The sequence below is a fragment of the Lissotriton vulgaris genome, chromosome 4_1 (assembly GCF_964263255.1).
Source record: "Lissotriton vulgaris chromosome 4_1, aLisVul1.2, whole genome shotgun sequence".
Taxonomy (NCBI): domain Eukaryota; kingdom Metazoa; phylum Chordata; class Amphibia; order Caudata; family Salamandridae; genus Lissotriton; species Lissotriton vulgaris.
The window spans coordinates 1,395,104,345-1,395,128,220 of NC_141691.1; the positions used below are offsets into that span (position 1 = coordinate 1,395,104,345).

Consider the following 23,876-nt stretch of genomic DNA (forward strand, 5'->3'; position numbering starts at 1 on the left):
TTTTGCAGGGAATTCTTATGAAGATTCAAGAGAATTTATAAATTCCCAGGAAAATATTTCTGATGTTACTAATCAAAGTGTTCAATATGATAATGAGGTAAATGATGGAAATAGTCACATACAACAGGATGTTTCAAATAATTCTGCTAATAGTTCAGATGAGGTTAAAATGGATATCATTACCTCTAATACTTCTCATTCGAGATGCAAGAGAAACATTGTAATGCGAGTTAAGTTTAATGATTATCATTTGCATTAGTTTTATTGTTTTGTTTATGGAAGGGATATGTTTTATCTACATACTTTAACATTGTAGTGTGTATTTCTTTAATAGCTCGTGCACATTCAGTGGTGTGTATTCTACATTCCAAGTTCTGTTCCAGATGTGTTGCAGTTGGTCTTTATGATATGAGCTTTTGACCTGGCAGCATCGCATCTGTATCCTCTTTCCTTTTTTAGTGGGTTTTTATTCTTAATCTTATTTTATTAATCTCATGCGCGCTAGCGGAATTCCGCTCGTACGCTGAGATTTTTAAAAGCGCATGTTACGTGACGAGCTGGGCTCGTCATCAGCGTGCGAGAAGGCTATGCCATGACGAGCCCAGCTCGTCATCAGCGTGGAAGGGGTTAATAAACTCCTTATCAATTCAACTTCATTGACTGCATACAACACATTGTTATCTTAGAAAAAAATCAAAAGACACTGTGTAGTGAAAGGTATAGAGACAGATTAAAATCAAACTATTAGAGATAAGCATTACTGAACCTAAACCTCTCAGGGAGAGTAGGGTGAAATAATGTTAGCCTCCGTTTGTCTTTAATGCAATTCTCTCTGCATGATAATTGGAGAATCATCATTTCATTACAAGACCAGAGGCTACCATTATGCATGTTTAAAGCCATGTAGCGCTACACTGCTAACATGCTCTATTGGTCTCAAGTAAAACTTTTAGAAAGTACTCCCCAGCCAAAATACTTTGCTAGCCATTGCACCCCTAGAGGAGTGAGCTCCAAACCTAGAGAGATCAACGCCAGCCTCATGCATAATCAAACTGACCCATCTGGCCAAGGTCGCTGGGGAGACAGGTCTAAAAGGACTAACGTATGATAAGAGAAGTTGATCAGTGCCAACAGGTCTGAATGTTGAAATCTTATTTTCATAACACTTCATGCAGTTAACAACACACCGTTTTTCACACTCATGAAAAAAGGGATAGAAGATAGACTCTGTCATTATTTTGGTTCTTTTCCAAATATCAAAATGAACACCTTCAGAGGAGTTAAGCCTATTAGAAAGTTCCAGGGCATTTATGTCAGAGACCCTTCTAAAGGAAATCAGACACGAAAGAGTCACCAATTTCATGGAGATTATTTAAAGGGAGAGTAGAAAAGATTAAAGATAAGGTTAACATCCCAAAGGGATTCGTAATGAGCCTTGGGAGGTCTCCTTAACCTAATACCCTTCATCACGCTCTTGATTAGGGGGTTGCTAACAATAGCAAGGTTATTTATCAGGGAATGGCCTGAAGAGATTGCTGATCTGTAGCAGTTGATGGTTCTGAAAGAAAGACCTCAATCGAAGAGATGGGCAAGATAATTAGCTACCTGTTGTAGAGGGCACTGAACGTGATCCAAATCCCTTTCCAGGCACCAACAAGACCACTTTCTCCAAACACCCTTGTATCTTTTTCTGGTTCCTGGTGCCCGTGAATCTTCCAGTAAGCTCTTAGCCTCTCCCGAAAGGTCTGAATATCTGCCTTAATCCCTGATATCCTCCAAACAAGAAGGTTTATCCTCCCTTCTAGTACCAAAGGGTGTTCTTCTGTGTCCAGACCCTGGAGTAGACCTAAGGATGATGGGACCAGTCGGGGGCAATCCGCCGCTAATTCCATTACCCCGGGAACCCAAACCTGGGATTTCCAAAAGGTAGTTACAAGAATGATGGAGCACGACTCTAGTCTCACTTTCCACAGTAATCTCTGAAACATTGAGAAGGGGGGAAAGGCGTAACCCTTGATCCCCTCCCAAGACTGGAGAAAGGCATCTATTTCTGAAGCATTTGGGTCTGGTCTCCATCTGAAGTATCGCTACACTTGTTGAGTTAGTCTGCTGGTAAACAGGTCTACTTGGATTGGGTCCTAACGCTCTTGGATCAGGGAAAAGGCTTCAGGATTCAATTTCCAGTCGCTGGAATCGTGGAGAAAACAAGAATTCCAATCTGCTCTCCGATTCGGAGTTCCCTGAATGAATTCTGCCCCGAGGGTGATCTTTTGATCTCAACAAAAATACCATATTCGCTTGGCAATATCGGAGAGATTCCTGGACCTTGCACCCCCAAGGCGATTTATACAAGAGACAGCCGAGAAATTGTCCAAGCGGATAAGGGTATTTGAATTCTTTAGTAACTCTTTGAAGCTCATAAGCTCAAGGCAGCTAGCATCTCCAGAGAGTTTATGTGAAAGGGTTGCTCCTTTAAGGACCACCTCCCCCGGTCTCTAAATAGTTTAATCGAGCACCCCAACCACGGTTGCTCGCATCCGATTCTAGGGTAAAATCTGGGACATTTCCGAAAATAGCTTTCCCATTTCATGCTTGAAGGTTTTTCAGCCACCAGTGAAGATCTTCTCGAGCGTCCTCCGAGAGGGGCAGTGAGTCTTTGTACCACAGGCCTTTCCTCAGACCCAGAGCTTTTAGTCTTTGCAGGCCCCTGTACTGAAGGGGGATGGGAGAAATGGCCTGGATAGAGGACGAGAGGAGGCCCAAACCCCTGGCTAGGTCTTTCAGATGGATAGAAGCTTTTGATACAACTAGTGAGGCATGTTTTTTTTATCTTGGTAACCTTCTTCTGGGGAAGGATTAGGTTGGAAAGATTAGTATTTACCTTGAAACTGAGGAATTCCAATTCTTGTGTCGGATCTATAATAGATATTTCCAAATTTATGATGAAGCCTAGGTCCCGAAGGAGGTCTACAGTCATTTGTAGATGTTTCTGTAGTTCTAACTCGTCCTGGGACATAATGAGGATATCGTCTAGGTAGATTATTGGATGAACCCCTCTCTCCCTGAGGTAGCCGACCACTGGCCGCAGGACCTTGGTGAAGCACCAAGGTCCTGAGGACAGACCAAAGGGGAGACACTGGAACTGGTAAAGAGTTCCTTTCCATGTGAACCGAAGATACTTTACGAAGTCTATGTCCATGGGTATCGTAAAATAGGCATTCTTGAGGTCCAGTTTTACAAGCCAATCCTTGGCTTGCAAAATGCCCCTCAAAAGATGGATACTCTCAATCTTGTGTCTGTATGATAGGAATTTGTTTAAATATTTCAGATTTATGACGGGTCTCCAACCGTGGTCCTTTTTTTGGACTACAAAGATGGTGCTTAAAAAACCCTTTGTAATGTCTGATAAGGGCACTTTTATGTTGGCCCCTTTGTCTAGCATTTGAGATATTTCCAGCTCTATCAGTTTTGAATTTTCCTTGTCTAGAGTCATCTCCCTTGGGATTTTCGCTTGGGACGGCTCTTCGCAAAAATCTATCTTGAACCAAACTATAGTTTCCGAGACCCATGGGTCTTGAGTAATTCGTAACCAGTTGTGAGCAAAATGTTTCAGTCTCCCTACCACCTTCGAGGGGAAGGGGGATTTTGGGCTTACCTTGATAGGATTGGTTGGAGGATCTTGATCTGCTTCCACGGGCTCTTGAACATCTTCCTCTCTGGGGTAGAAGTTGGAGTTTGAACGGTAGCCTCTATAGGGGTGTGAGCCTCTTTCGTCGTGTGGGTAAAACTGGGACCTGAAGGAGCCGCGGCTGACAGGTTGCCTCTTCCTGTCAGCCCTTCCAAAAAGTGGTTGTCCCCCAAAAACTCTGCGCATATTGGATTGTGCCTTGCTAAAGGCGTTGAAGGTCGACACTTACTTACTTGCCCAAGGATTTAACAAAGTTATCACCAAATAAAAGTCCTTTTGCGTCACACATGTCCTCCTTTGCAGATAGATCTGCAAGCTTGGGGTTCATTCTGAGGAGGACCACCTTCCTCCGTTTGGTGATCAATTTGGCGTTGGCATTTCCAACTAAACAAATGGCCTGTTGGGACCATCCTCATAGAAGTTCGGTATTGACCGGGGTATTGTTGGATCTACCCTGTTCGGATTTTGGACAGGGGTCCAAGAACGCCAAGAAGCTTGTTCTGACATTGTTTCAGGCATTTTTCAATTCCCTTCCTGGGGTCCCTCCCTGATTTCAAAAAGGAAGATGATCGGCTCGGGATCAAGATTGGGGATGCTGCAAATCTTGTCCTCCGAGGAGGGACGAGGGCACTCGTTCCGCAGCAGGTTACGTGTCTCCCTATCCAGTGGTTTCCTCACCCCCTGGGATAGGTATTTACCCCCATGATCCTTGGGCCACCATTCTCTGTTGCGAGGGTGTTGGATGGCAGTAGGATTAAACATTTCCCCGCCGAGGGGATCTTGGACGGTAAAAGATGAGGTGGAAGGATGGTCTAAGTCCTCATCAAGATCCTCAGGGGTATCTTGGGGATCGAAAACAAACTCGTCCATGTCCTCATATTGTGTACTTTGCTGATTAAATTGTAAGAAATCGTCACTGAAATCATTTGTTCCGTAAAGGGTACCGCATTCTATAATGCCACTACGGCACCTCTACTTCTAGTCCCAAGAAGTTGGGATCTCTCTATTGTGCTGCCATGAGCACCAACATCTCTTGTAGTGCGAGGGCTACCAAATTCTATTTCATGGGTGAATGCCTCATTCATATGTTTTCTTTTTTGGGTTACTTTACCCCTTGTAGGGGCCCAGAGGTACAGGGGGAGTATCCGTCCGAGAGAGAAAAATAAATCTCGACAGGGGACGCCCTCTTCCTCTTGGACAGAGCAGCGTCAACAGCTACCTTGACGGAAGATTCAAGCTCTTCCTAATCAGTCTTTTGAAGCTATCTCCCAAAAGCTCCTTAGAGGGTTGTTGGGTGGCGTTCGCGTCAGGCTCAATTTAGTTACAGTATACTTTATATCAATCAGCAAAGAGCCTTTATGAGGCTTTAAAAACAATAGTGGAGATAGGCACTCTAGTTCAGTGAGATACAATATATATATGTTCGAGGCATATGGGCTGCAGATGGTACATTATGAATAGATCGCCATCTGGTGTTGGGCTCGGATGATTGCACTTTGTTTTTCTCTTGGAGAGTCTTTTGTAGCTTGGTGACTCCTCCTTAGGTTGGTAGTGCGCATGGGCATCGGCTCCATCCTTAGATTGGTTTTTTCCGCCATCGGGTTCGGATGAGGATTGAGACGCTCCAGAACGACTTCGGAAAGAAGTGACTTGTCGGCGCGTATTCCCTTTCCAATTCGACGGTATTGTTATCGAACGCGATTTCATTTCCATTCCGACGCGTTTCGACTCCAACATCGAGGAAAAACCTTGATCTACGTCGACGAACAGGAGGCCGTTCTCGACGTGGTCAAGCCCGGAGTCCATGGAAAGGACTCCATTTAACAAATGTCCAACGTGTGGTGCTAAGTTCCCACACAAGGACCTACACGAGGTGTGTAACCTCTGCCTATCGCCTGAACACGAATCCAGGGACTGCGAAGCCTGCGCAGCATTCTCCTCCAAGTCGACAATTAGAAACCGTCGAGCTCGAAGACACGAGGTTTCCAGAATGCAGTCGGAGGCGATCCCGGAGCTGTTCGAAGACCAGCACCTAGATGAAGAAGAGGATCATGAAGATCAGTCGGGGTCGGAAGGGGACGAGTCGGATGTCGAAGAACTCGACGTGCAACAAACCGTGAGTGACGACGTCCCCTTACCAAAAAACCGACCCCGTGTGGTAACGACCCCGCCTTCGAGCCCGGTCAAACCGCAGAAAAAAGTTTCCGACGCCCCGCCTTCGGGCCCGGCAACGAAATCTAAACTGAAACCGAAACTCTCGGTCTTCCACCATGTCGGATCCGAGAAGCGGTCGACATCGACTTCGACGCCGAAGCTTCATGCAAGGGAAAGCTCGGCATCGAAACATTCCATGTCGAAACAGAAACATGATTCGACGTTGAAGACTCACTCGACACCGAAAAAATCGGAATCGAGCAAACACTCGGTGCCCTAAACACCGAACATTGACGATCGAAAACAAAGGCACCTTTCGGAACCAAAGGCTTTGGTACCGACACAGGAGCAGCAAACAGATCCCAAACAAAAGATTTTGTTTATCGATCCACAAACTGGCAAAGTAGTGACGAAGAAGAGGAAGAATGAACAGCTAGAAGACAAACCTCTTCCTTCTAAAAAGAGAACTCTGGGGACAAATACAACTCCTCCTACTTCTCCTCGACCTAAAGTCACACCCTCTTCTCCTATTCCTCACACTATGCCAAATATTCCTCCACCTTCTACACCAAGACCATCTACACCTCAGTCAGATGTAGACAGTGATACAGGGGAGGGAGAACCTCAAGGGGATGATGACACTATCCCAGATGAGGATGACCCATGGGAAAATTATGACGCAGGGTCAGATGATGACAACGACCCAGAGTTATATCCCTCAAAGCCTTCACCACCTGATGATAACACAGGTTTTGTACAGCTCATTTATAGGGCAGCAGAATATCATAAGGTAGATCTACATACAGAACCTCAGGTAGAGGATTTCCTATTAGAGACACTACCTACTGCACAAAGAACATCAGGTACTCTACCTATGCTGAAGGGTCTTCTCAGTCACACAGCAGAAATATTCAAAGACCCAGTGAGGGCTAGAGTGTTAAACCCAAGAATTGATAAAAAATATAAGGCGGCTCCAAAGGATCCAATATTCATCAAAGGGCAGGTACCTCTGGACTCGCTTGTAGTTTCAAACGTTCGCAAGAGAGCGAACTCATTATCTACAGGAGAGGCCCCTCCACCTGATAAAGAGTCAAAATTAATAGATGCATCAGGCAAAAGAGTAGCATCACAAGCGGCAAATAGCTGGCGTATAGCCAATACACAAGCGCTACTTGCACGTTATGACAGGGCACATTATGATGAATTAGAAAAACTCATCACACATCTCCCCAAAGAACATCAGAAGAGAGCAGATCAGCTAATACAGGAAGGAAAGATAATAACTAACACTTCCATTAAGTGCGCCCTAGACGCGGCAGACACTGTAGCAAGATCCATCAACACCAGTGTCATGTTAAGGAGACATGCATGGCTTAGAGTCTCAGGGTTCAAACAAGAAGTACAAACATCCTTATTGAACCAACCCTTTGATCAGAAAACACTTTTTGGCTCAAGCACAGATGAGACCTTAAAAAAGATGAAGAAGGATACAGAAACGGCTAAGTCAATGGGAGTGTTAGACCTGACATCATTGGCTTGAGTCTCTCCTCCATTTTTTCTGTTTGCCTCCACTGTTTTACGATGTTTTGCTGGTATATGCTTTGGGCGCGGTGTCACTGCTGATCAGTGCCACAGCGCAAGTGCTCCCTATGTTAAATTGATGTATCTATTGTATCCATGTTTGGCCTATTTGGTTTACTGTCAGTCCCTAGTCTAGTGCACCAGGAGTGCCGGGGCTTGTAAATACAAATGCCGCTCGTGGGCTTGCAGCACGTGTTGTGCCACCCACAGGAGCGGCCTCGTAAAAGAATGTCTACGGGTCGGTCATTGCGAGACCCACAAGCAGCCTAGTGCTGTCACGCCGGCTGCGCAAGTATACCTACTTGCCAGCCCCCCAACCTTCCCTTGGCTTCATGTTAGTCACCCCTAGGGTAGGCCCACGGGCAGGGTGCATTGTAAGTATAAGGTAGGACACGCCTGACCAAGTTGGCATGTCCTAATAGTGAATTACCGCCATCTTCGTTCTTCACTATTGCAAGGTAGCCTGCTCTCCATTAGTTAGAATGGGCCGCCGGGATTATTAATGCTATGATCCTAGCTGGCTCGGGGAGCATGGTGCAATGTCGAGTTTGGTATCCCTGAACTCGGGGTTTAATTACGCATCCGTTGGTGTGGATGGTTTTTGGACTCTGGGTTTGAAAATAGCACTTTTAGAAAGTGTCTATTTTCTTGTCTAACCATTTCTGGTTTCTGCTGGTCTTGCGTGTGTGTGACAGGAGCTGGGTGGCTCCACAGGTCTGGATGAGTCAGTGTGGGATGAGTGGGACATTTGCGTTGAGAGTAGGGGGAGAGTAGTTGCTGATAGCCTGCCCTGCCTGATACAATGCTGGCTCCACCTCCTGCCAAGCGGCTGATAGCTCTGCTCCTGCCAGTGTCAATGCTGGCTCCACCTCCTGCTGGGCGTCTGAGGACCCAGCCCTGCGCAATGAATAGGCCAGGTGCTTCTGCCTGGCTCCACCCACAACAGACCCAGGATGTTGGGAAATTCCCCGGCATGGACAAAGGGATCAAAGCCGGAAAGGGGTATAAGAGAAGGACCCCTGAACCAAGAATTTAGATCACTTCTGACAAGGAACCCTGTAACCAAGGACAAGAGGCCTGCTGATCTAAGGACTTGCCTACCCCTTCTGCCAGGGTGCTGTTTGCTGGGGGGAATCCTGCAGTGCTTCTTTATTTTTGCCAAGGAACCAGGAGAGAGGAACTGTGTGTGTACTCTCACACTTGCTAAGAAAATCTCCAAGGACTGGAAGAGTGCCAGTCTCCTGCTGAAGTCACAGGGCTAAAGGACTTCATCTGCTTAAAGTGCTATTTGCTGGAACCTGTGAATCCAGCACCTCTGAAAGAACCAGCAATCTCGACGCCGACGGACGTCGCCGAATCCAGCTCGACGTAGTGGGTAACGGCCCCAGTGTCTCGCTTCCTCGACGACTGGCCGCCGGGCCCGACCGACGCCAGCAGCAACGCCAGTGAGTGGGAGTACGGCTCTAGCTCCAAAGGACCTCGTGTCTGCACCGCTGCTGATCGCATCAACTGTGTGCCCTTTCGACGCCGTGAGCGCTGCTCACTCTGTGCAACCGCATCATCGACGACGTCTGCTGAGGCCTGATCGACACCGAAGACGCGACGCCGGATTGCTCGACGCCGCTGATCATCGTGTGCTTCATTTTCCTAAAGGTACTGTATTGTTGGGGGTCCTTGTGACTCCGGGCTCGACTTTTGCGCTTCTCGCGGTCGACGCCGAACCTTTGGATTAACTTTGCCTCGACGTCGTGTAGCCCCCGTGTGGGTTACCCTGTTGCTAAGAACTGTATTGCCAAGAAGAAGATTTGCTTTGATACTAAAGACTTTTGTGCTAAAGAAGAACCTACCTTTGAACTATCCCTTTTTCCTTCCCAGAGTATTTATTACGATTGTGTACATTTTTTGTCGTTATTTGGTCTTGTGCTAAGCCTTATATAAAAATACTTATTTTTATAATACTACTGTGTTGTGTCCATTTGTAGTGTATTCACTTTATTACTGTATGTGGTCATAAATGCTTAACACACAGCCTCTGAGATATGCCTGTCTGCTCTGCCAAGCTACCAAGGGGGTGAGCAGGGGTTATCGAAGGGTGTGATCCCCTTGCCCTGACTAGAAAAGGTGTGTCCCTATTTGTCAGAAGTGTATACCTCTGCCAACTAGTGACAGCCGGTTCTAACATTGGATGCAGCGGTGAGGATTTGGACCTTGCATTTATGACCCATGTGCAGTGATTAGTGTGCGCTACATAGTGAAAGCAGACCATAACGCAGTCACAATCTAATTTGGAAGGATCCTATTTTTGATTCTCCGCTTTTCTGAAGCTTGATTTTTTGAACACTGCCAGTTTTGACCATGAGTGACAACGGAGTCACTGCCCCTGTTGTTGTTGTTGAGGTGGAGGAATTCGACAGAGCGAAGATAAACGACTACGGCTTGAAGAAACTAAAATCCTTCTGCAAGCAGTTTAAAGTTCCCACCAAGGGCCTCTCGTTGAAGGAGGAATATCTCAAAGCTCTGGAGGCTTGGTTGGAGTCCAGAGATCCCACGGATCCGGTGGTGGTACCGCCAGTGGAAGGGGATGAGGAGGCGCCAGCGAATGGGCCCGAGTCCTCTCCCAGAAGCAGTGTTTCCTCCAAAGGTCTTTCCCCTGAAGAACGAGAAGAAAGGGCGAAGGAGCGAGCATACAACATGGAGATGGCAAGGCTAAAGATAAATGGGCAGTTGGAGTTAGAAAATGCAAGAGGTAGAAGAGAAGCTGATTTGGAGACCAAAAGGTTAGATTTTGAAAGAGAGAAGTTAGCTTTGGAGCGTGATACCAAGTTGAGGGAGTTGGACATCCAGGCTAAGAAGTTAGAATTGAATCCCTCTGGTGGCAGCATTCCATCTGGGCCTGCAGAAAGTAAGTTTTACTTTCCCAAAGATGTGATAAAAGATTATCATAGAAACGAAGATATTGGTCAGTGGTTTAAAGCATATGAGCTAGCATTGTTGGCCCACCAGGTCCCTGAGAAGAATTGGGGAGCGGGGTTGTGGGGTCGCCTTGTGAATGAGGGGAGAGATACCTTGTTAGACATGCCTGTTGCGGATAGGATGTCGTATGCTCATATGAAGGATGCTTTAATGTTGCGGTATGGCCTAACCCCCGAGAAGTACAGACAAGCTTTTAGAGAATGTAAGAAGTTGCCTGGTACGACGTGGGTTGAATATGTGTCTTATTTTTGCAGAGCCATGGATGGTTGGGTAAAGGGCAGCAAAGTGGAAAGTTATGAAGCTCTTTATGATTTGTTTGCTTGGGAGCATTTGTCTAATAACTGTTTTCCAGAGCTTCGCCAGCACCTGATTGATAGCAAGATATCTAACCCTAGAAAACTTGCTGAGGAGGCGGACCGCTGGGTCAGTACCAGGGTCCACAAGGGTCCAGTGGGAGACTCAGCCAAAGGTGGGCAGGGTCCCCAGCAGAAGAGTGGGGGGGACATGGGTAAACAGAAGGAGTCTCAGAAAGGGCCCCAAAGTAATCCCCACGGGAACCAAGGGAAAGGTTCCCAGCCTCCCCCTGAGAAGAAGCCAGGGGCCCGACGGATAAACCTGTTCATAGGGGCCCCCTAACCTGCTACGGTTGTGGGCAGGTGGGACACCGGTTTTACGACCCCCAGTGTCCCAAAAAGGATTCGAATGCACCGCCGCGTGCACCCCCCCGTCAGTTGGCGAGTGTAGCCTTGGGAGGGGAGGAGATGGTTGTCCATGGTAGGAGGGGTCCCGCAGAAATGTCCCTGGTCTCGCTAGGAGACATGCAAATGGTCCCTCCACCCCCTCTGCCTAGTAACACTAGTAAATATAGGCAGTGGGTGACCATTAATGGCCATAGAGTGGAAGCTCTCAGAGACACCTGAGCGAGTGTGACAGCTGTCAAGTGTCACTTGGTGTCCAGAGAGCAGGTGGTTCCCCACGCATTCTACCCCGTGATAGCTGCCGACAACTCCCAGAAAGAGTGTGAGGTGGCTCAGGTTTCCTTTGAATGGGGGGGGAGTTTCAGGTACTCTTCAGGTTGCTGTGAGGCCCGCCATGCCTGTCGATTGTGTCCTGGGCAATGATTTAGAAGACTCCCCTTGGGCGAAGGTGGAGAGAGAGGCGCACTTGAAAATGTTGGGCGTGCCAGAGTGGGTGTGTGCAACCACTCGTTCGATGACAGCGAGTAAGGGTGTTGATGGGGTCCCGGAGCCTGAAAGTACGGCCCAGGACCCAGCTGTGAAGAGAAGAGGCAGGAGGCGCGGGAAACCGGCCCCCGTAGTTCCCGTGGTCCAGAAGGAGGTAGACCCTGAGGGGGATGCCCCGGAGCCCACAGGGGAACAAATTGCCGAACTGGGAGATCTGCCCGAGCTGACCCACTGGCAGCAGGATGGTGGTCCCTCCAGGGAGGAATTCTGTGCGGAACAGAAGGAGTGCCCTTCTCTTGTGGGCATGAGGCAGCAGGCCTCAGCCCAATCCTCAGGTGATCAGTCAGGGTCACATTTTGTGTACTGGGAGAACGACCTCCTGTATAGCGAGCCTAAGGCTGCTGAGACTGGGTTTGGCTCATGAAGTTCCGTTAGCTGGACATCTGGGGCAGGACAAGACCTATGACAGGCTTGTCACCCATTTTTATTGGCCTCAGATGCGTAGGGATGTAGACATCCATTGCAAGACTTGTCGCACTTGCCAGGCAAGTGGGAAAAGCGGGAGGAAGCAGAAGGCTCCCCTCCAACCTTTTCCAGTGGTCAGTACCCCCTTTGACCGGGTGGGTATCGACATTGTTGGGCCCTTGGACCCCAAGACAGCCCTGGGCAACAGGTTCATCCAGCTCTTGTTGGACCACGCCACACGGTACCCAGAAGCCATCCCTCTCAGAACAGTGACGGCCCCCGTGGTGAGACGGGCACTGATGGGTGTTTTCTCCCGGATGGGGTTCCCCAGAGAGGTGGTGTCAGACCAAGGCACCAACTTCATTTCGAACTATATGAAGTCTCTGTGGAAGAAGTGTGGGGTAACCTACAAGTTCACCACCCCTTACCACCCTCAAGGAAATGGGCTGGTTGAGAGATTCAACCGGACCCTGAAAGGCATGATCATGGGTCTTGAAGAACCAATGAGGCGGAAATGGGACGTCCTCTTGCCATGCCTGTTGTTTGCTTACCGAGAGGTGCCGCAAAAGTCTCTAGGGTTCAGCCCCTTTGAGCTTTTGTACGGTCACCCGGTAAGAGGGCCTTTGAGTCTGGTCAAGGAAGGCTGGGAGTAAATCTCCCAGGAAACCTCCCCAGGATGTATACAGCTACATGCTGGCCTTTCGGAACCAGACTCGGCGCTTCAGAGAACTTGCTCAGGCAAATCTGGAGGCCAGCCAGGAGGAGATGAAGCGATGGTACGACCGGAATGCCACTCTGGTAGAGCTTCAGCCTGGTCAGGAAGTGTGGGTCATGTCCCCTGTGGAACCTTGTGCGCTCAAGGACAGGTGGACTGGACCGTTTAAGGTTGTGGAGAAGAAGAGCGATGTCACCTACTTGGTGGACTTGAAATCTCCCAGGAACCCCTTGTGGGTCCTGCATGTCAACCGTTTGAAGCCCCACTTAGAGAGGTCCGAAGTGGGCATGGTCCTAGCTACAGATGCTGGAATGGAGGAGGAGAGTGAGCCTCTTCCTGACCTCCTGTGTGCTAAAGAGCAAGATGGGTCAGTGGATGGTGTTGTCCTCTCTGACACACTGACCCTTGAACAGAAACAGGACTGTCGCCACCTGTTGGGACAATTCCCGGATCTGTTTTCCTTGGTTCCGGGTGTCACTCATTGGTGTGTCCATGACGTTGACACCGGAGACAGCCCTCCTGTGAAGCACAAGGCTTACAGGGTGACTAACAAGGTTAGAGCATACATTAAGGAGGAGGTCTCCAAAATGTTTGCGTTAGGGGTGATTGAGTCCTCTAGCAGTCCTTGGGCCAGCCCAGTGGTCTTGGTCCCGAAGGCTGCAGCGCCTGGTGCTTCACCAGAACTCCGGTTCTGCGTGGATTACCGAGGACTCAATTCGGTCACGAAGACTGACGCGCACCCCATCCCCAGAGCTGATGAGCTCATCGATCGGTTGGGGGCTGCCCGGTACCTCAGTACGTTTGATCTAACGTCTGGGTACTGGCAGATCGCCTTGACTGATGGGGCAAAGGAGAGGTCCGCATTCTCCACACCAGATGGGCTATACCAGTTCCTGGTGATGCCCTTTGGGATGAAGAATGCCCCTGCCACCTTCCAGAGGTTGGTCAACCAGGTCTTGGCTGGACTGGAGGATTTCAGTGCCGCCTACCTGGACGACATCGCAGTGTTCAGCGCCAGCTGGGAGAAACACTTGCGCCACCTCCAGGAAGTGTTGTTGGCCCTACGCGGAGCAGGCCTCACAATCAAAGCCAGTAAGTGCCAGATTGGGCAGGGTTCGGTGGTGTACTTGGGGCACCAAGTAGGGAGCGGCAAGGTTGCCCCCCTGCAACCCAAGATTGATACCATCCTGGCTTGGGCGCCGCCCAAAACCCAAACTCAGGTGAGAGCCTTCTTAGGACTCACGGGTTATTACAGGAGGTTTGTCAAGGATTACGGTAACATTGTGCACCCCTTGACTTCGCTGACTTCCAGGAAGCAGCCACGAAACGTGATCTGGACTGATGCCTGTCAAACGGCCTTCGACACCCTGAAAACTGCAATGTGCACAGCACCTATACTCCAGGCACCCGACTTTTCAAAAGAATTTATTGTCCAGACGGACGCTTCAGAGCATGGCGTGGGGGCTGTTCTAGCTCAGGTGAATGAAGAGGGCCGAGACTTGCCTGTAGCCTTCATCAGTAGGAGGTTACTTCCCAGGGAAACGAGGTGGAGTGCGATAGAGAGAGAAGCATTTGCTGTGGTCTGGGCGCTGAAGAAGCTAAGACCCTACCTGTTTGGGACTCACTTCCGGGTTCAGACAGACCACAGGCCCCTCAGATGGTTGATGCAGATGAGGGGTGAGAATCTGAAACTGCTGAGGTGGTCCATTTCCCTACAGGGGATGGACTTTACGGTGGAACACCGCCCTGGTACCGATCACGCCAATGCTGATGGTCTGTCCAGATTTTTCCGCCTTAGTGATGAGGACTCCCTTGGTCAAGGGTAGTTCTCCCACATTTCAGCTGGAGGGGACACGTGTTAGACCTGACATCATTGGCTTGAGTCTCTCCTCCATTTTTTCTGTTTGCCTCCACTGTTTTACAATGATTTGCTGGTATATGCTTTGGGCGCGGTGTCACTGCTGATCAGTGCCACAGCGCAAGTGCTCCCTATGTTAAATTGATGTATCTATTGTATCCATGTTTGGCCTATTTGGTTTACTGTCAGTCCCTAGTCTAGTGCACCAGGAGTGCCGGGCTTGTAAATACAAATGCCGCTCGTGGGCTTGCAGCACGTGTTGTGCCACCCACAGGAGCGGCCTCGTAAAAGAATGTCTACGGGTCGGTCATTGCGAGACCCACGTGCAGCCTAGTGCTGTCACGCCGGCTGCGCAAGTATACCTACTTGCCAGCCCCCCAACCTTCCCTTGGCTTCATGTTTGTCACCCCTAGGGTAGGCCCACGGGCAGGGTGCATTGTAAGTATAAGGTAGGACACGCCTGACCAAGTTGGCATGTCCTAATAGTGAATTACCGCCATCTTCGTTCTTCACTATTGCAAGGTAGCCTGCTCTCCATTAGTTAGAATGGGCCGCCGGGATTATTAATGCTATGATCCTAGCTGGCTCGGGGAGCATGGTGCAATGTCGAGTTTGGTATCCCTGAACTCGGGGTTTAATTACGCATCCGTTGGTGTGGATGGTTTTTGGACTCTGGGTTTGAAAATAGCACTTTTAGAAAGTGTCTATTTTCTTGTCTAACCATTTCTGGTTTCTGCTGGTCTTGCGTGTGTGTGACAGGAGCTGGGTGGCTCCACAGGTCTGGATGAGTCAGTGTGGGATGAGTGGGACATTTGCGTTGAGAGTAGGGGGAGAGTAGTTGCTGATAGCCTGCCCTGCCTGATACAATGCTGGCTCCACCTCCTGCTGGGCGTCTGAGGACCCGCTTACCTGCGCAATGAATAGGCCAGGTGCTTCTGCCTGGCTCCACCCACAACAGACCCAGGATGTTGGGAAATTCCCCGGCATGGACAAAGGGATCAAAGCCGGAAAGGGGTATAAGAGAAGGACCCCTGAAAGAAGAATTTAGATCACTTCTGACAAGGAACCCTGTAACCAAGGACAAGAGGCCTGCTGATCTAAGGACTTGCCTACCACTTCTGCCAAGGAACCCTGTAACCAAGGACAAGAGGCCTGCTGATCTAAGGACTTGCCTACCCCTTCTGCCAGTGTGCTGTTTGCTGGGGGGAATCCTGCAGTGCTTCTTTATTTTTGCCAAGGAACCAGGAGAGAGGAACTGTGTGTGTACTCTCACGCTTGCTAAGAAAATCTCCAAGGACTGGAAGAGTGCCAGTCTCCTGCTGAAGTCACAGGGCTAAAGGACTTCATCTGCTTAAAGTGCTATTTGCTGGAACCTGTGAATCCAGCACCTCTGAAAGAACCAGCAATCTCGACGCCGACGGACGTCGCCAAATCCAGCTCGACGTAGTGGGTAACGGCCCCAGTGTCTCGCTTCCTCGACGACCGGCCGCCGGGCCCAACCGACGCCAGCAGCAACGCCAGTGAGTGGGAGTACGGCTCTAGCTCCAAAGGACCTCGTGTCTGCACCGCTGCTGATCGCATCAACTGTGTGCCCTCTCGACGCCGTGAGCGCTGCTCACTCTGTGCAACCGCATCATCGACGACGACGCCTGCTGAGGCTTGATCGACACCGAAGACGCGACGCCGGATTGCTCGACGCCGCTGATCATCGTGTGCTTCATTTTCCTAAAAGTACTGTGTTGTTGGGGGTCCGTGTGACTCCGGGCTCGACGTAGCGCTCCTCGCGGTCGACGCCGAACCTTTGGATTAACTTTGCCTCGACGTTGTGTAGCCCCCGTGTGGGTTACCCTGTTGCTAAGAACTGTATTGCCAAGAAGAAGATTTGCTTTGATACTAAAGACTTTTGTGCTAAAGAAGAACCTACCTTTGAACTATCCCTTTTTCCTTCCCAGAGTATTTATTACGATTGTGTACATTTTTTGTCGTTATTTGGTCTTGTGCTAAGCCTTATATAAAAATACTTATTTTTATAATACTACTGTGTTGTGTCCATTTGTAGTGTATTCACTTTATTACTGTATGTGGTCATAAATGCTTAACACACAGTCTCTGAGATAAGCCTGTCTGCTCTGCCAAGCTACCAAGGGGGTGAGCAGGGGTTATCGAAGGGTGTGATCCCCTTGCACTGACTAGAAAAGGTGTGTCCCTATTTGTCAGAAGTGTATACCTCTGCCAACTAGAGACAGCTGGTTCTAACAAGGGAGCGTTACAACAGCCAACACAAAGGGGTTCCTTTCGTAGATCCACCTATAGAGGAGGCTCAAAAAATACAGGAACAAATCAGCAATCCACCTCTTTTACACAGGCTTACTCACAGACGTGCCAGTAAACTGTTATAGAAAGGATTTCTTGGCAGAATGACAAATTGAGCGCAGAGAGGGAAGAAGCCAGCAGGTGGCGATTTTGCTCCAGAGTAGATTTTAATAAAAAGGGGTTAAAATGGCCTCTGGCTCCGTCAGGCACCGTTACGCTCCCGAGACGAGGGAGGCGCAACCAAGGGAACCGGACGCCGAGGGAGCATTACGTGTTGCGCTTGCATTGAAGCCATAAAGGCATGTTCTCGCGTCTCCCAGCAAGTTGCTAGGAGACGCGGCAGTTAAAATGCACAAACCTGGTTTGTTCCTCCCCTTTTATTTAATATATTTTTTATACGCTGATGCTCGTAAGGATATCTTTAATGAAATTCTGTAGGGATAGGTTAAAGTAAGGAAAACAGGATTAGATTGTTGTTTTATGGAAGAAGCCTGATTGCCCGCAACTGCTCGAATCAGTGCTACGAGCAAACAAAAACACTTACCCGGGGAAAGAAACGATCGGAAGGCATATAATTAACTAAAAAGGTCATTCCCCGCCATAAATTGGACAGGGGAGTACTGAAAGCGAAAGTGGTTGGTAAATATTTAAATCTGGCACAAAACTAATACCTAGACTAAGCGGTACAGATCATTAAGTTAGAATATATTACCAAATCTTTATTAATAAAGACAATTAAGTATAAGTAAGCCACGAATGAAAGAAGTGTACTTAGCTGTGTCAGAGCAGCGAACAAAAGAGAGGAAGATTGGAGTGTGCACTGTCTCCTTGTTATGTTGCGAATGTTCTATTTATTGTGATGCAGTTACATTCTTTAAAGGGCTGCATGTTGGGCAGCAAATAAAAGTATTTGCATAATGGTAGCCTTCGGTCTTGTAATGAAATTGAAAACCATCCTCCTCTGTTCCTGCATAAATGGGCAGTCTCAAACTGTATGGAAGGGAATTCCAAGCACATCTGTACATACTGTAGTTACAAACAAATTACAATTCCGTTTATTGTATGACTCTAGCCATCGAGTAGTCCTACTAACCACCTGTTTTAATATCTTGAGCACTGTAGCTCAATTTCAGATGAAAATATGGTTTCACACTATAAAATCTTTATAACAATATATGACGGAAATGCAATCCATGTAAAATGCATTTTTTATCAACATGAAAATCCTTTCCAGTTTTTTTCCACTATCAAGGAGCATTGTAACAAATATGAATTTCATTAAGATCATGTTGCTAGACATTTAAACAGCACTGACCAAAAGGGAAAGGTATGGAGCCTGTAATAGAAAGATGTGGTGAACAGTTCTGCATTCAGGGCATCTGCCTTCAGCTACCTCTCCAAATCACCAGGCCAGTGGGTGAACTCCTGGACATCATAAGGACGAATGGAGGTAACTTGAAGAGTTCACAGGCTTCACTGCAGCAGGCACTGGTTCAGGGATGAAAGATGGTCGTGGATTAGATTAACCCATCCATTAAACATAAAGTGCCCTAATGTTTCCCCTTTGTTCAAAAACAGATATTTCTTATGTGTCTTTGCAAGAGTCATTGACCAGTGCAAGATAAGAGCCGCTTGCAACCAGACGCCACAACCAGACGCCACCAGTAGCCTGGGAGGACTCAAAGCCCCACAACTCTCAGTGCCAGGAGGCGCCGATGCCGCATTTTCCACGCCCAGAAGCGCTTTAAGGCACTTTGCGGTGCCTTCCGCGCGGGAGTGCCCGGGCCGTACCCGGGCCAAGAGCGGGACCAGAGCGGGACCGTCTGCGCCCATCAGCGCCAGGAAAAGGCAGGGCTGGGCCACCCCTCTTTCAGCCATCAACAGCTAGTGATTAAGTGAATGAGGGGAGTGACCCACCACTTCGAAACAATCTAAGTGTTAATCATGGGGAAGTGCACAGGTACACTGTCACTGCGCTCTGCTACCACTAGCATTGATAGCATGTTAGAAAGGGTTGTTAGCATTGTTTCTAGTGAAATTGAACTCACTGAACAATGCTTATCCTTGGGAAGCGAGGCATTACCGAAAGGTCCAACAGCAGGAGGGTCGCCAGTAGATTTAGCTGCCTGATCCGCAGCCAGTCACATGCCTACAATTGCATCTAGCATTAGAACATCCCGGGAACTAGTGCTAACAATATAGCCCTCTCTAGTGGCAGCTTTAATGGTGCTGCTATGCCTGAACTTCGGTCAAACATGGTCACACTACTGCCTGCCGCAGTTCCAGTGGCCAAGCGCAGAAGGAAGTCTGGGAAGCCCACCAGTTATAAAAGAAAACAGCCCATTCATTCAGGCTCATCACGTTCTGTCTTGAGCTCATGGATACAGTCTCCATCGATTGTCTATATCCCAGAGGGGGCACAAATTAGTTCTATTAGTACACAGACTAATGCTGCATCCATTATGTCAACACAGAATGTCTCCGGGGATGCATTTTTTGATACCGTTGTCGATACTGTCTTTGTACGAATCAAAGAGTTGATAGACAAGAACGTTTAGACCATTTGGATACCATAGTGAACAAAATGAGTGGACAGCAAGAGACTATTCAGACTGTTGCTAAGTTAGGGGAGGGTTTACCCTTATTAATTGACGCTGGGTCAAGCCCTGACCCAAGGATCCCTACCCCAACTCTGTCCAAAGGCTTTTCGCTTGATAAATCGTGTGTAACATGTAGAAAAGTTGAAAAAAACTTTTTACCCAAGCTTAATGCTGAGCATGAAAATTGTCCCTCGCCTAAAAACGCACTAAACATACCTAGGACTTCCCAAAACGTGCCCTCCACTAGCCAGTTCGTATCAGTGATTAGCCTACCTGGGTAGGACTCAGTCAGGCAGTCTGAATAGTAACTTACCTAACCCCAAGAGAAAGGGACACTATGAGTCTAATATGGAGATTCTAGGACTGCCGCCAGAAGCATGCCCCTATGTTTTAGTGCTGGCACGGGTGGCAACCCTTAGGAAAGAACAGGGGGAGACTTGGCATCAATTACGCAACAAATGTGCGGACTGGCTATTCAAACATACGAGGTTATGGCGTCAGATATGAATAACATCATCATGGTAAGAAGAGTAGGGTGGGTGGGGGTGTCACCAAAGAACATCGAAGGGGACTGCATAGTGATTAATTTTCGTAGGCCGTCCATGGTTACATCATTATTGAGGGCACAGGAAGACTTTACCACCAACTCCACACACATTTATTTATTACTGTTTGATTCTTTTTATAAACCGGTCCCTGGGCCCTTGATAAATGATGCCCCGCACCCATTCACGTAAAACCGGTTCCTACCATTGTCTGATCTGGATAACCAGCATTGACTAATGCCACCTTTGGTAACCAATGAATCCACTTTCGTACCAAACACAAATGTGCATCCCTCAGTGCCAACTGAACATGCTATGTTAAACAAAGCTACGAATGATTGAAAATTAAAAGTACTGCGTTGGAATGTCGCTGGCTTAGCGTAAAAAATATCTTTACCAGATTGGCTCGATATAGTACAAGAGCAGGACATTCTTCTGTTTCAGGAGACCTGAGCCAACGCAAGATTTATATATCGAAGGGTTTGAATGTTTTAGCACTCTTGCCCCTATTCCGAAGTTTGTTTGTCCATCTGGTGGCCTTTCAATTTGGGTCAATATTGCTGCTAGAGGTAGTGTTAAGGTTTTAGATAGTAAAAATGATAAATTTCAAGCGTTAATATATAGAATGGGTGTATCTATATGTTTAATACATTTTTTATAATAATGATTTTCATTCTGTACCTAACACAAATGTTGTTATTCTGTTCAATTTTATCTCAACCCTACAACAACACAATAGATCGGGTAATATTGTTGGTATCTGTTTGAGGGGTGACTTTAACGCCAACATTTCTAGGGATATCACCTCAATTACAGGACCTAGTACTAAGATGCATCGATATAACAGGGGCATTGAATTACATGATCATTTGCTTAGTCATAATCTGATCAATGTGATGGAAATTGCTGCGGTAACTAACAACAATGACCTCCCCGAACCGACATTGAGAGGGAGGGGTAGTGCCTCTACTATAGATTCAGTTTTTATTTCCCCTATCCTTGAGGTTTGTTTAATGAAAGCCAAAGTTGTCCCAACTATTCATGGCAACCACAACCCTATCATAATAGAATTGAGAATTGCTCCTAAGCCAATATACAATAACAAGTGTGGTGCCAGGAATCTGACACCCTCTACAGATAACCTAAGATTGGTTTGGCAAGGAGTCAACTACACCGATCTCTTTTCTAAGATAATTTAGGACTACCCGAGACTCATTGATTCATGTTTGTCATTACATGATTTAAAACCCCGAGGTAATTGGTGCCTTCTCAAAATTATGCAAGGGTATTACATTTATATTATCTAATTCAATCCCGGGAGTACAGCATGGACGAAGATGTTTTCATGGTGAATGTTCATTCATTAATAGACAGCTTGATAGGGCACGCTCAATAACCCCAAGAAACCTCTCCCTTGTTAAATCATTAAGGCAAAAGTATAAGGTAGTCCTCTCACAAAGGAAAGAAGAACTTGTGAATGAGTGCTGGGATGCACTTGCACAGGCTGCCATGCTAAATAATGGGAATGATTTCTGGGCGGGGGTCAAAGACATGAGATCCCTAGGCCAACCATTGTCTTCGATAAGCTGCAATATAACTAGTGAGGCATGGGTAGAACATTTTGCTATGATCTATTCAGTACCAACACAGATTGAGGCTTCTATAGAGCATCAGACCTCCTCAGGAATATCAATATCCTTACAGGAAGTTGAAGATGCTATCAATCAAAGTTTGGGAAATAAAGCCCCTGGACCTTATGGGTTGTCTATTGATTTGATTAAGTTTAAACCTGAGTCCTGGGTCAAATGTTTTTAATAATTTAACTAATGCCCCCCTCCCAAGTATTTACATAAATCTTTGTTCATACTCACCAATGATATCCCTAGAATGAATGGTAAGCTAGTCCCCACCCTACTGTATGCCGGCAATGCGGTCCTCATCGGCCGAACACCCAATGCCTTATGTATTTTAGTGCGGGGTTTTGTGGATTTTACGGGTAGTTTAGATTTGTGCACTAATTTTTTTAAACCGTTTATTATGTCTTGTGGGCCAAAAAAGTATCTTTTAAGCACTATCACTGTAGACAATCAAAAATTACTGTGCACTAGCACTTTTCCCTACTTGGGCCTAGTTTTTGCTGCCAATGGTTCTTGGGTTGACCATGTGGCATATAGCAGGAATACGTTTTCCAAAGTTGTTAATTAAATTATTGATTTACCGCAGCCCAAAAACACAGTGCATTCTAACAGCGACATATGGCGCGGAGATATGGGGTTACACAAGAGTAACAATATCCAGCTGAAAGAAAATAGATTTTGTCGAATAATCCTGGGAGTACTGATCTCCACATCACAATATATTTGCCATGCCAAATTAAAATTGCACTATGTAGAAGATAACATGAAGGCCCTCACTTCCCTTTTTTTGGCTCACTATCTGGAAAAACTCTGCAGCGTCCCTCACTAGAGAGATAAAAGACTGTCTCAAGTGTTACTAGGAAAAAGAAATACCATGGCTTGCCGCAGTGAGGGAGAGCTTGAGTAGTATTAACCATGCACTGGTTTTCACAAATCCCACCGAAATTGATAGCATGAATAAAAAAGTCCTCAGGGGAGCCCTTTATGATCATTATAGAACTTTAAGACACGAAAGGGAAGCCCAGAAAACATCTGTAGCAATTTATATGCCTATTGCGAATGTATCAAATATACCATCTAGTTATCTTTTTTATCAATAGGTCATTGGGAGAGCGGACTCCTCTACCGATTAAGGGCTGGTACAGTTAAATTTTTATTGTTTCCCTTTGGGGTACACTGCTAATTTAGATCAGTTACCATGCCCATGTGATGGTAGGAGAGGGCAAATAACACTCCAATCCCTATTTGTTTGTACGTTTTACATGGAATACACAAAACTGTTTTTAATCCCATTTAAAAAAAAAAAATCTCGCCTATTCATTTAGATGCAGCCTACACGGAAATTCGCAAGTTGAAAGATGATGAATTAACTGTGTGTGTGTAGCCACTTTTCTAAAAATTGCAGTATGCGTCCGCAACATAATGTGCACTTTATGAAGTTTGTTTTCTTTAATTAATTTTATATATATTGTGGCCATGTTTTATATGAACGTAATGGATATTGTCTATGGATTACTTTTTAATCAGTTCATAATACCTTAAATGATTTAAAGTAGGAGGGCTTTTTATTAACTATTTTTGCTTCTCTTTACATGTTTGCTACGTCCGACTTTACTTTATTGTTTTCATGACTAATAGATTTGTGTTCTCCCTTCTGCTGTTACGCGACTTGTGCTTTTATGGATATACTATTATACGAATAAAGATTTTTTTTAGTTTCAATTTTGAATAATTTTAAATACAAAGCATTTCTGTTTGAAATATGATGATTGTCTAAATGAGAACATGCTTTTTATTTTGTTTAATGAAACTGACCATCTTTTTTCTGGTGAGTTTGCTGCTCTTTTATGTGTTTGTTATATATGGGATGACATTTATCTTACCTTACATTTGACTGATGTCATGATATACCATCAGATTGTCTCAGAACCACACTTTACTCCTCTCCACAAAATGTTATTGGGGTATGTAAGTGAAGATATGATTTTTTCTGGTATGTGAACTGGACTTGGACCACTCCTGTGCAGTTCTTTACCTCTAAAATTCCTATGAGTGATTCTTTACATGTGTGCTTCCCTTTAGATGGTCCCTTTTATTAATGAAGACCCTCTGTATTGAATATATGAAAGGGATCGAAATATTGACTGTCCTAGTGTTTGAACT

At 46.7% G+C, this 23,876-nt stretch overlaps 1 protein-coding gene across 1 annotated transcript in view; it reads left to right on the plus strand.

Annotated features, from left to right (window-relative positions):
- Positions 1-23,876, plus strand: part of CABLES1 (Cdk5 and Abl enzyme substrate 1) — a 501,414-nt gene that overhangs the window by 228,610 nt on the left and 248,928 nt on the right. The window lies entirely within an intron of this gene.